A 12,930-nucleotide genomic window follows, 5' to 3' on the forward strand; every position below is an offset into this window, starting at 1 on the left:
ACACACACACACACACACACTCTCTCTCTCTCTCTTTCTTCCTACCCATCACATTCTCTGCACCTAAAAAGACAAAACAAGCAGCCTGTTAACTCTGGGGCCCAGGTCCTAACCAAGAGTGCAGTTAGTAATCTACACTGCAATGTTTTGTCATTAAAAACTGCCTTTTGGCAACAAAACAGTGAGAGCACACATGCATACTACAATGGGACTTTTGGCGGGAAAAATGGCCAGTTTCCATGATAAAAAACTTCCAACTGTATGAGAGACTCCCCCTTTTTATGGTCAACAAAGAGTCTAAGTAGACTCTGCTGTTTGTTTTGTCAACAGAACTGTCTTCCTCCAGTATCCCACAATGCCTGCCCTAATGGCTATGTTCAGCTTTGAGCTCTGTTGCCCTCCAGGCATGTGCCCCTCTCTTTTCAAGGCTCCAGGAACTATCTGACAGCTGAGTGAGTTGCTCCACTGGGGGAACAAACAGCAAATCTTTGGACTGCTCCTGTTCTTCCCTGCACGAGAAACACAGCGGCAGGTGGACTACTGCTGCAGGGAGAGGGGGACAGGCTGCTGTGCTACTTTGACATTTCTCAGTGCAGGAAAGCTCACAAAGCTACACACGATGCTGCTCCCAGCAGCTGAGGCTACTGTGGGAAAACTGAGATGCATGGGGATCACCTCTGCCTTCCCACAAGCACTGCAGGATATACACCCCACAGTACATTGCTCACATTGTGAAAGATGGTGCCCCCAGTGTGGACATGATCTGTTAACAGAGAGAAATTCTGAACACCCTGTGATGATTGTTGATTTGTCGACATAAGTTCTGTTGCCAAAACTTGGTAGTATAGATATATTGCTGAAAGCATGAAGTGAGAGAACTTTTCTTCGAGTCCAATACAGTTTAGGTTATGCACCAACAAGACTTTTATATCTTTATTTTTCTTCTAAGTATTTCTGATTTTTATGACATGTACTCACTTAAAATCTATCCCTTTGTAGCTGTATTGTTTTTATCTATTCCAGGGTGTTTAAATGCAAGTGTCTGCATAACTATTTTAAAATAATAAACTAACATATGATTCCTGTAAAGGAATAATGCACAATAGTTTGGTACTGTCCCAGAGAAGGCAGGGCAGCACTAGATTTACATTTCTGGGGGTATGTTCCATGAGGAGTAACAGTTAATTCAAACTAAGGACTTAGTTCGAATTAATGTTTCACTGCCGCGTGTAGCCGCGTGGCAGTGAGTTTGGGCTAGTGAAATTTCAAAATGGCGACCTGACGGGAACATGCAAATAAAGCCCGGGATATTTAAATCCTGGGCTTCATTTGCAACTCCAGTCGCCTCATTTGCCTACCTAGCTCAAATTAATGAGCTAGTGTAGACATACCCTGGGGGAAGATCCAGGATTGGGGATATATTGGAGTCACCTAGCAGCATAAGCAGGACTAGTAAGAGCTAAGGTGTGGCTGGCTGGCTGCAGGACACACAGATCTAGTGAGGAGTGACTGACAGGCTGGTGGCTGTTTGTGAGAAGTTCATGTTGGAGGCTACAGCAACAGGGCATTGTAATGGATATCCCAGAGGTGATACAGATGCCAATTTGTTTGGATGGTGTGCTGGTATGACATATGTGATAGACCAGAGATCAGACGAAAACTGGCCTTAAAATTCTATGAATCTATTAATGGTGAATTATTTGTACGGTGGTCATATAATGGACAAAACGATAGATTGCCGTGATATTGCAAAACGCAGCCAGTTTGCAGGGTTTTCCAAGGGCTTCTAAAAATCATGACTGGACAATGTATTTTCACATGATAATATCTAGTGTCGAAAGCTTACAGGAAGATGTTTCACCCTTGAGATTTTGCAATTCTATGGCTTGTGGAGTCACTTTGGGGCAAGATGCAGACAAATTATTATTTTTTAAAAAAGCCTATTTGAGCTCAGTGAAGGAGCTTCATCACAGCAGCAGCAATGGGCTCCCTTTCAGGAAGCGGGAGGGACCACTAAGACACAGCAAAGAACTAAAAATGGGAGCTAGATGAAAATGAAGAGTGAGAGCAAAGGTTCAATGAAGGAGAACCAGGAGCAGAGCTAGCGAAAGGGGCTGCAGCCCCTAGAGGCCCTTGTGTGCTGCCTTCCAGGCCAGCTCAGCCTGTGGTGGGGTATGCAGGGGGGAAGCGGCTCTGTGTGCTGCATTCCTCCTTCCCCGTCCTCCCCAGCTGGAGCCATGTAGTCACCAGTGCTGGGAAGCTCTGTCCCCACATTGCCCTTGCCTACAGGCTCTGCCCCTGCAGCTCCCATTGATCAGGAATTGCGGACAATGGGAGTTGGGAGGATGATGCCTGCAGGGCAGCATAGAGCACAGCCACTGTGACAAGCCACCTGCTCCCCACTCCCCACATCAAACAGGAACTGCAGCTGTGCCAGGTACGTGCCTCACACCACAACCCTGCCCAAGTCATGAGTCTCGTCCTTCCACCACCCTCCTGCCTCAAACCCTCAGTTCAAACCCTCAAATTCAACACGATCAACTTAGGACTGAATAAGCATCTCAACTGGTTAACATATTGCAAAGGTAGTTTCCCTTTTCTGGATATTCACATCTCCACACCAAATGCTGTGAATGACCCACTGCCATCCTGACTTGATTCGCTTCATTAAGACAAGCAATTTCTTCCTTATATATACACCCCTGCTTCTGTAACTTCCACTCCAATTCATCTGATGAAGTGGGTTTTATCCACAAAAGCCCATGCCCTAATAAATCTGTTAGTCTCTAAAGGGCCACAGAACTCTTCACTGTTAATACAAGGCACAATTTTCTACATTTCCCCAGTTCTGCGGGGAGTGGGTCACTAAAACCTGCAATTGCCTCATTAAGAGTACAAGTCTCTTTCCTTCCCCAGCAACAGTGGTGTGGAGCCAAAAGCTTTCTACTTCTCATTTCAACAGAGCCATGTCATAAGAGAAGAAGAAAGGAAGGGACAGGGCTCCTTGAACCCTAACACATGATGTACTTACTAAACTGTGGTGGAACACACCCAAGTATGAGTAAGCCCAACGCAAAAAGCTAAAAATGCAAATCAAATTTCCTTTCCATCAGCATTTTTCATCCTTTTTCTGAACATGACCTCACATTTCAGCCATTTGCACCCTGCCTTCTTCCACCTTTGCTTCCCAGAATGCTTTGTGCTTACTTAAACCATGCTCTCCAGAATAGGAGCTAGGCCCCATGGTGCTTCCAAAGAACAGCTGGGACTCAAGTTCTGATGCTGTGGCTGATAGGGAATCTGCTGGAGTCTGATGAGAACCACCTGCTTCCAGGGCAGCACAGACAAATCCGCTTCTGCAGGTGATCGGAGACAGGGCATGAGTCTAGTTCATAATGCTCTCAGATAGCTGCCAGCAACTTGCTTTAACCCGCCAGGGTGGAATATGCTGCCTCAGCCAGTCCCTAATTAAAACTTTTGCTTCTGGCTCTGTAAAGCAATGTTGGTTTGGAAAAGCAGAACTTGCGTGATCAGTTTTCCCACAGAAGAGCAAGGGAAATGAGAGGTGACCTCTAACCTTTACCAGGGTGCCACTGCCTACACAAATATCAACACTTTACTTGCCTTTTAGAAGGGCCAGAAGGAAATTTGCAGTCCCCCTAGACTGGATGAAACTTCTTCTCATCTTTGACCCCATCCCACACTGTATTCATATTCTAATTAATTCATGCAAAAAAAAACAAATTCCTCTTCCCAGACAGCAAATGGCTCCAGTAACATCATATGTAAAGGACGGTATTGCATAGAAGTAAACAGATTAAGACTCAAAGAACCAAAGGCAAGCTAAAACTAAACAAACAAAACCTTTGCAAAAAACATAACCTGCGATATTGTAGAGTTGCTATAAAGTTGGCATTAGTATATCATGAGAAAACATGCTTGTGTTTCTTATGCATATAAATAATATGGCAATCCTCTTCTCTTGGTATGAAGGACTCTATAGTATTCTGTCAAATAGAATCCTATTTGATCTGTCCATAGACTAGAAGTGGTTGAGAAATCATTATTTTTCCTAAAGAACATTTTCCAATGATTTTTTTCATGGAATATATTTGAGTTTTCTGCCACCAAAATCAATGTGGTTGCTGAACACTGAAAAATTAGACAGGGAAGTAAGTTTTCAGTACTTTGATGAAACTTCCAACACCTTAATGAAAATGGAATTTGTGAATGTAAACATTTCCCTTTAAGTAGAAACGCCACTCTTTGTAAAAAATTTCAACAGCAGATGTTCAGCTTGAAATGTGTATTTTGTTGCTTTTATTCCAGATGTATTCCTGTATAGAATAACCTACAGTGAGTTGCAATGAAAAGGATACACAGGTATCGTGGTGTTTTTTAATCAGTTTCGAACACTGCTTTCTATGAACAGAAAAATGGAATAAGCTGTGGAATAAAGGCAACAATGGAATAAGTGCTTCCTTTGTAAACTGTTATACCTGTATTCTGATTCATATATTACAGGCAAGACAGATAGTACCACTAGTTTTAAGGTCACTTACCATTCTAAAACCTGTTTTCAGCTCCTTATACATTTGCTCTTTGGGCTCAGATTTTCTATGCTGAAAATCTGAGGCAGGCTGAATATTTTTGGAAAACTTCAGCCAAAGCACTTAAGCTATTTCACAGAGCAGAATGGAGAGGAGCACAGTATGAGGAGGAGGTGAGCAGCTCTCGGTGGTGAAAGAATGGGTTAAGAACTATTTAGAAAAGATGAACATGCACAAGTCCATGGGGCTGGATTTAATGCAACTGAGGATGCTGTGGGAGTTGGCTGATGTGATTGCAGAGCTGCTGGACATTATCTTTGAAAACTTGTGGTGATCAGGAGAGTCCCCAGACAATTGGAAATAGGCAAATGCGGTGCCCATCTTTAAAAAGGGAGGAAAGAAGCATCTGGGGATCTACAGACCTGGAAAAATCATGGAGCAGTTTCTCAAGGAACCCATTGTGAAACACCTGGAGTAGAGGAAGGTGACCAGAAATAGTCAACATAGATTCACCAAGGGTAAGTCATACCTGACCAACCTTGTATCATGCCTTGAATGATGAGATAACTGGCTCTGTAGATATGCGGAAAATGGTGGATGTGCTATCCCTTGATTTCATAAAAGCTTTTGATACAATCTCCCAAAGTATGTTTTGCAAGTAAGTTAAATAAATATGGCTTGGATGAATGGACTATAAATTGGATAAAAAGCTCCCGGATTGTCAGGCTCTATGGACAACAATTGATGGCTCAGTGGCTAGTTGGTGATCAGCATCAAGCAAAGAAGCCCCCAGGGATTGGTCCTGGGACCGGTTTTGTTTAACATCTTCACTAATGATGGATGAGGGGATAGATTGCACCCTCAGCAAGTTCACAGATGACTTTAAGCTAGGGAGAGTGGTCAATACATTGGAGAGTAGGGATAGGATCCAGAGTGATATAGCCAAACTGGAGGACTGTGCCAAAAGAAATCTAATGAGGTTCAACAAGGATAAGTACAGAGACCTGCACTTAGGATAGAAGAAAACCACATATTACTACAGGCTGGAGACAGACTGGCTAAGCAGCAGTTCTGCAGAAAAGGACCTGGGGATTACAGTAGACAAGAAGCTGGATATGAGTCAACAGGGTGTCCTTGTTGCCAAGCAGGCTAATGGCATATTAGTGTGCATTGCTAAGAGTATTGCCATCAGATTGAGGGAAATGTCTATTCCCTTTGGGTATGTCTACACTACCCTCCTAGTTCGAACTAGGGGGGTAATGTAGGCATACCGCACTTGCAAATGAAGCCCGGGATTTGAATTTCCCGGGCTTCATTTGCATAAACTGGGCGCCGCCATTTTTAAATCCCTGCTCGTTCGAACCCCGTGCCGCACGGCTACACGCGGCACGAACTAGGTAGTTCGGACTAGGCTTCCTAGTCCGAACTACCGTTACTCCTTGTGGAATGAGTAGTCCGAACTACCTAGTTCGTGCCGCGTGTAGCCGCGCGGCACGGGGTTCGAACGAGCAGGGATTTAAAAATGGCGGTGCCCAGTTTATGCAAATGAAGCCCGGGAAATTCAAATCCCGGGCTTCATTTGCAAGTGCGGTATGCCTACATTACCCCGCTAGTTCGAACTACGAGGGTAGTGTAGACATACCCTTCTAGATACCAATGAGGCCATATCTGAAGCATTGCACCTAGTTTTGGGCACCCCTCTATAGAAAGGACATGGACAAACTGGAGAGGGTCCAGCGGGGGTAGGGGTGAGGGGAAGGAGGGCAATAAAAATGACTAGTGGACTGGAGCTCATGACGTATGAGGAGATTGTGAGGGAACCGAGTGGGTATGCTTTCTACTTTACCTGCAAAAATCTGCCCAAATTTGGCCAAGATAAGGCTTGAAACAACTGTACTTTGCACATGCTCAATGCAGACATTTTATTTTAAAAGCTAAAATCTTCAAAGATTCAGCCCTCCTCTGAGCATGAGTGAGTCTCTCTCAGCTCCCCAGGCTGACCAGACTAGGCAGGTTGTATCCCCACACAGCTTCCACCTGTGACTGGACTGCACAAGTACCATCTGTGACGGCGCGTTGGGGGTTCCCCGTCTCCTGCACCCCGAAATGGCACAAACAGACTGTACCAGCCAGTGGAATTGAGGGTGGTTTATTGCTCCTCCAGCACAGCGCAGCACAGATGTAATTTGGTTACAGGAACTGGGCTAGGATGCCTCAGGCCCCCTTGAGATGGGGGAGACTGGGCCCCTAAAACTCCAGCTCCTCTCCCTAGGCTGTCTCATCCATCCTCACAGACAGCCACCAACCAACTCACTAACTTCCAGCCCTGCCCCCCAACCAAGGCAGCATTCCACCTTCCTTTGTTCCTCTCCATGGGGGGTGTCTGGCCACTGGTTTGCATAGTGACTCATCCTGTTTTGCTGGGTCGTGGTCCCCAAGACAGCCAGTGGGGGTTACCCCAGAGCCAGCAGCATAGAAACCAGCCAGGTACCCCCACTACGTCACAGTTCTCCCCCCTCCGAGAGCGAACTGAGCAGGGTCACTCCGCTCGTGACCTAGGGAAGTTCGGGTCCTCTGCGTGGGAACCCGCCCTGGGGACATGGGTGCTCCCCTTGACTCGGGCCGGCCGTGGCGAGGCCCCACATGAATTGGCTTCCCTCTGTCCACTCGCTGCCCCGCTCCAGGGCGACTGGCACAGGCCTGTCCTCGGGGGTCACACCCACCCTTCCACTGGCCTTGATCTCTGGCCAGGGTCTCTCGGGCTGGGGCCATGAGCCCAGCGAGCCTTCTCTGGACAGCCAGGGCGGCTTCCACCCCCGATGCTCCATCCAGGGAGGACTTCCCCTCCCATAACTCTCTCAGCCAGCCCAGAGGGTCTATCTGGGGTAGAGACCCCCAAGCCGCTTTCCTCCTGTCTTGGGCCTTCCCGCCCCTCTGGCAGGAGTCACAGGACCGGCAGTACCGCTGCACGGCTGTAAAGATTCCCGGCCAATAGAAGTGCTGGAGCAGCTTCAGCCGGGTGCTCCGGATCCCCCGGTGGCCCCCAACGGGGACGTCGTGGGCCAAATACAGCAGCTCGAGGCGATACTTTCGGGGGACGACCAGCTGCCGCTGGACCCCCCATGCCCTCGCCTTCCTGGGGGGGAGCCACTCACGGAACAGGAGCCCACGCTCCCGCAGGAATCTCTCCTGGCCACCTCTCCCCTGGGGCTGAGCTGCACGGAGGCCAGCCTGGTCCCGCAGCCTCTGCAAGAAGGGGTCTGCCTGCACCTCAGCCTGGAATTCAGCTGCTGAGGCAGGGATCGGGACCTGTCCCCCACCTCTGCCTAGGTCCCGAGTCCCAGCCTGGCTGGACCCCGTGTCCACTGGGATGGGACCCTGAGGACGCTGCCAGGAGTCCTTCCCTGGACCCACGTTGTCAGCCCCCCGCTGGCTCTGGCTCCGGGTAGTGACTAGAGCCCGCTGGGATTCATGGGGCCACTCCTCTAGGTCATTCCCCATCAGCACCTCGGTGGGCAAGTGCGGGTGCACCCCCACTTCCTTGAGGCCTTTCTTCGCCCCCCATTTCAGATGCACCCTGGCTACAGGCACCTTAAACGGGGACCCGTCTATGCCCTTCAGGGTCAGCTGCGCGTGGGGTAGTATCCGCTCCGGGGCCACTATGTCGGATCGGGCCAGAGTCACCTCCGCCCCCGTGTCCCAGAAGCCCGTCACCTTCCTACCATCCACCTCCAGGGGTATGAGGCACTCGCTCCGCAGGGGCCGTCCTGCCCCCACCCGGTACACGGAGAAATCCGCCTCCTGAGAATCAGACCTCCCAGGGGAGGTGCACTGAGCATCCTTCCCCTCTCTCTGAGCTGAGGTTTGCCTGCCAGCCCCTGCCTCTGGGGCAGCCTGCCCTTCCTCCCGCCCCAGCCAGTTAACCCTGGAAAGTCCCCGGTCCTGGGACCTGGTGCACTGAGCCCTCTTGTGGCCTTTTTGCCCACAGCGATGGCAAGTTAGGCTTTGGGCTGTCTCTGTCCAGGCCCTGGCTGGTTCTCTGGGGCGCAGACGACCTGTTCCTTGGTCTCGCCCCGTAGTTGACTCCCTCCGTCGCTCAGCCGAGATCCGGTCTCTGCGCGGTTCCCTCTCTCTCCGGGACTCCCGTTCACACCCGGACCGGCTCTCCGTGAACTCATCCGCCAGTCTCCCGGCCTCCTGGGGGTTCTCTGGTCTCCGGTCCTTGAGCCACAGCCTCAGTTTGGGTGGGCACGCTTCATAGAACTGCTCCATCATGACCAGCTTGAGCAGCTCCTCTGCGGTCTGGGCTCCGACTCCAGACACCCACTTGCGGCAGTATTGCGCCAGGCGGGAGGCCAGGTCCACATAGGTCTCCCGTGGCCCTTTCTGTACCCCCCGGAACTTCTTCCTGTACATCTCGGGGGTCAGCCCGAACTTGTGCAGCAGGGCCTCCTTGACTCGGTTGTAATCCCCTGGCTGTAGGTCCTCCAGCTGACTGAGCACTCCGGCCGCCTCCTGGTTCAGTGCGGGGATGAGCTCCTGCAGCCAGTCAGCTGTGGGGACCCGTTGCAGTCCACAGGCCCTCTCAAAGGCACTGAGGAACCCGTCTATGTCACCCATGTCCTTCAATTGGGCCACCATGAGCCTCTCCAAGCGTCTGGCAGTCCTGGGACCCTGGGGCCCATCCGCACTTGGCGCAGCCGGTGCCCCGCCGGTTCTCCGCTCTGCCATGGCCAGCTCATGCTGCCGCTGCCTCTCTCGATCTTGGCGCTCCCTCTCTCGGTCCTGGCGGTCCTTCTCTCGGTCCTCTACTTCCAATTCCCTGATCCGCAGCTGGATCTCCAGCCGCCGCAGCTCCGCTGGGCTGGCCCCTGCCCTAGATGGGCTACGGCTTGCAGGCCTCCCGGGAGACGCTGTCTCATCTCTCCGTTGGGTTCCAGCGCTCCTCCCCCTCTCTGAGCCTGACACACTCTCAGGGGGGGTCTGGCTGCTTCCCCTGGGGACAAGATCCTGGCCCCGTGGCTGGTCATTATCTTCCAGCTGGGTAATCAGCTGGGCCTTGGTTGCTTTCCGCACAGGCAAGCCCCTCTCTCTGCACAGCCCCACCAGCTCTGTCTTCAAGAGTCGGGCGTAGGCCATCTGCCCGCTGGGCCCCTCGGTGCAGACTCACCAGTCTAGTGCTGCAGCGCCCCACGATTCCCAGGAACCGCTTCGCTCTGTCTCCAGCACGCCTGACTCCAGGGCTCTTGCTTCTACTGCGCCTTGTCGCTTGCCGCTGGGAGCTTCATCCACGGGGTGCAGTGCATCCCACTTCTGACACCAGTGTGACGGCGCGTTGGGGGTTCCCCGTCTCCTGCACCCCGAAATGGCACAAACAGACTGTACCAGCCAGTGGAATTGAGGGTGGTTTATTGCTCCTCCAGCACAGCGCAGCACAGATGTAATCTGGTTACAGGAACTGGGCTAGGATGCCTCAGGCCCCCTTGAGATGGGGGAGACTGGGCCCCTAAAACTCCAGCTCCTCTCCCTAGGCTGTCTCATCCATCCTCACAGACAGCCACCAACCAACTCACTAACTTCCAGCCCTGCCCCCCAACCAAGGCAGCATTCCACCTTCCTTTGTTCCTCTCCATGGGGGGTGTCTGGCCACTGGTTTGCATAGTGACTCATCCTGTTTTGCTGGGTCGTGGTCCCCAAGACAGCCAGTGGGGGTTACCCCAGAGCCAGCAGCATAGAAACCAGCCAGGTACCCCCACTACGTCACACCATCCCCACAGAGCAACTAAGCATGCGTCAGCCCAGAGCGGTGGAGGAGAAGCCAGACTTTTTCTGTAACCGTAGCTCTCTGCTGGGCTGGGTCAGGACTCATCCAAGAACTGGAACTCAGAGCAGGAAGCCTGTCTTTTCTTTGGGCCTAATGACTTCCCTGTGGGTGCCAAGGCAGCTTGGAGGAGGAAACTGTCTGAATGCAAAGGGCAGAGGAAAGAGTAGGTTGGGACAAGGGTCAGGAGACACTGGCACTGGAGGAAGAAACTGTGACTGAGAGTTGGAGGACGGACTGAGAGATGATGGGGAGGGGAAGTTGACTAGAACAGGGGAGGGGTGGGGAAGAGACAGGACGGGGACTGAGATCAGGGACAGGTTGAGGGGACTGGGCAGAAGGGATCAAGCTTGGGGGGGAATGGATGGGAGTGTCTGTGTCTCCTAGAGCATACCTCTTTCAGAACCTGCAATGGACCCCAAGGTCTCTCAGCTCACCATTCCTCAGCTACAACACTGCCATGCTGCAACTTCGGCAGCAGTTTCAACAGACCATCCTGATGGTCCTGCCCCAGCTCAGATCTGAGCTCATCATGGAGAACTTCTGCCAGGATGCAGGAGCAATGCCCTTGCCCCAATGTCCCATGGTCGAGAGGCGATTTTGGAACCTGGACACCACTTCCGACTGGGGGAACTGGCCTTGTGATGGAGCGGTAGGATGACCAGCAGTGGCTCCAAAACTTCCACAGGCAGAAGGCCGCCACCTTGGAGCTGTGTGACTGGCTCGCCCCTCCCCTCTGACGACAGGACACCCACCTGCGGCCCACCATTCCCCTCGAGAAGAGGGTCGCAATTGCCATGTGGAAGCTCTCCACACCAGACAGCTGCCACTCGGTGGGACACTAGTTCTGCGTGCAGAAGTCCACTGTCTCTTGGGGTACATGCCCTGTGGGGCGGGGAGGGAGGGCTGCAAAAGGGGGACCCTCAGGAAAGGGGATGGGAAGTGGGGGATAGAGAGAGGGTGGAGGTAACGTCCCTCCCCAGGGGCGGGGGACAGGGTTGTGCCGTCCTGCCCTCACACAGCCCTGCTGCTCAGGCACATCTTCTCATTCTCTGTTTTGTATGTTTCTATGTCTCCTTCTGCAGGTGGTGAGGGCCATCAACTCCATCCTGCTGTGCAGGATCATCCACCTCGCAGACCTGGACCCTACTGTGGCCAGATATGGTGCCCTTGGATTCCCAAACTGTGGAGGAGCGATCGATAAGACACACATCCTGATCCGCTCACCACCCCATTGAGTGGCCCAGTATATTATTAGGAAGGGCTACTTCTCCATGGTGCTGCAGGCCCTGGTCAACCACTGGGGACAGTTTTCAGACATTTTTGTAAGGTGGTCAGCCCAGGCACATGATGCCCACATATTTAGGAATGCTAGCCTCTACTGCAGGCTGCAGGCTGGAGCCTTCTTCCCGCAGTGGGTCTTTGCAGTGGGGGACGTGCAGATGCCGATTTGCATCATGGGCAACACAGCCTACCCACTAATTCCATGGCTCATGAAGCCCTACAATGGCCACCTGGACCCGAGCAGGGAACAATTTAACGCGCACCTGAATTGGGCTCGCATGCAGGTGGAATGTGCCTTCAGGTGCCTCAAAGCCCGGTTCAGGAGCCTGCTGACATGCCTCGATTTGGGGGAGCGCAACATCCCCAATGTGGTCTCTGCGTGTTGCATGCTCCACAACCTCGTGGAAACAAAGGGGAGGCCTTCTTCTTGGGGTGAGGGACAGAGGCTGGTGGCAAGGGGAGGCTGTTTGAACAGCCCTGGACAGATGCCATCCACCAGGCCCATCAGGTTGGGGTGCACATCCGGGAGGCCCTGAGGGAGAGGTTCTCTGAAGGAGCTCAGTAGCTCTCCCCAGGGCCTCCCCAATAGGGGCTTGTGCCTTGCCCCCCAAAACCTTTCCCACCACAATCCCTCCCTGCCCCCATTCCCTGTACAATTAATAAAGACACCAGTTTTGCTTTCAAAGTAAACTTTGTTTTTTGTTCTTTATAATCAAAGTAACTGGGGCAGAGGAGGCTGAGAACCTGGAGTGGGGCTCAGGGCTGGGAGAGGCACATGGAGCACCTACAAGTGCCACCTCAGGTCTGGGGACCTCGGCAGACTCAGGGTTGGATGGGGCCTGGGACAACAGGGGGTTGGGCAGGAGGGGGGCTGCAGCAGGGTCAGGGATAGTGGGAGGACCAGGAGTGGGGGGAGTAGGAGTGGGGACAGAAGCCGGGTGTGCCATCACTTCCCAGATGGTGGCACACATGTTTTCACCCTGCCTCACCAGCTGGTCCCATACGCGATTGCACCACTCGGCATCATCGCGGCTCTTTTGGGCGAGTGCTTGCTGCATGTCATGCAGAACTGCGATGTGCTGTCGCATGAGGTCGTAGTGGACCCTCCAGTGCTTGTGGCTCCCCCGGCTTTGGTTGGCTGCCTGGGCTGGGGTGGCTCGCCCCTCAGCGACGGCTGGTCCGACTGTGGAGGACAAGAGGGAGAGGCAGCTGCCGGTCAGTCATCCCTGCAGACACGGTCCCTGAGACTGTGTCTCTGTGAGGAGCGAGCAACTG

The 12,930-nt window shown here is 52.4% G+C and overlaps 1 long non-coding RNA gene across 1 annotated transcript; it reads left to right on the top strand.

Annotated features, from left to right (window-relative positions):
• The first annotated feature begins 4,352 nt into the window (after positions 1-4,352).
• On the top strand, positions 4,353-12,407 carry LOC142831218 (uncharacterized). Its single transcript, XR_012906886.1, has 3 exons — positions 4,353-5,068; positions 10,775-11,204; positions 11,457-12,407. It is a non-coding gene; the product is annotated as an uncharacterized LOC142831218 (long non-coding RNA).
• The last annotated feature ends 523 nt before the right edge of the window (positions 12,408-12,930 follow it).

This window comes from Pelodiscus sinensis, chromosome 13, assembly GCF_049634645.1.
Source record: "Pelodiscus sinensis isolate JC-2024 chromosome 13, ASM4963464v1, whole genome shotgun sequence".
NCBI lineage: Eukaryota > Metazoa > Chordata > Testudines > Trionychidae > Pelodiscus > Pelodiscus sinensis.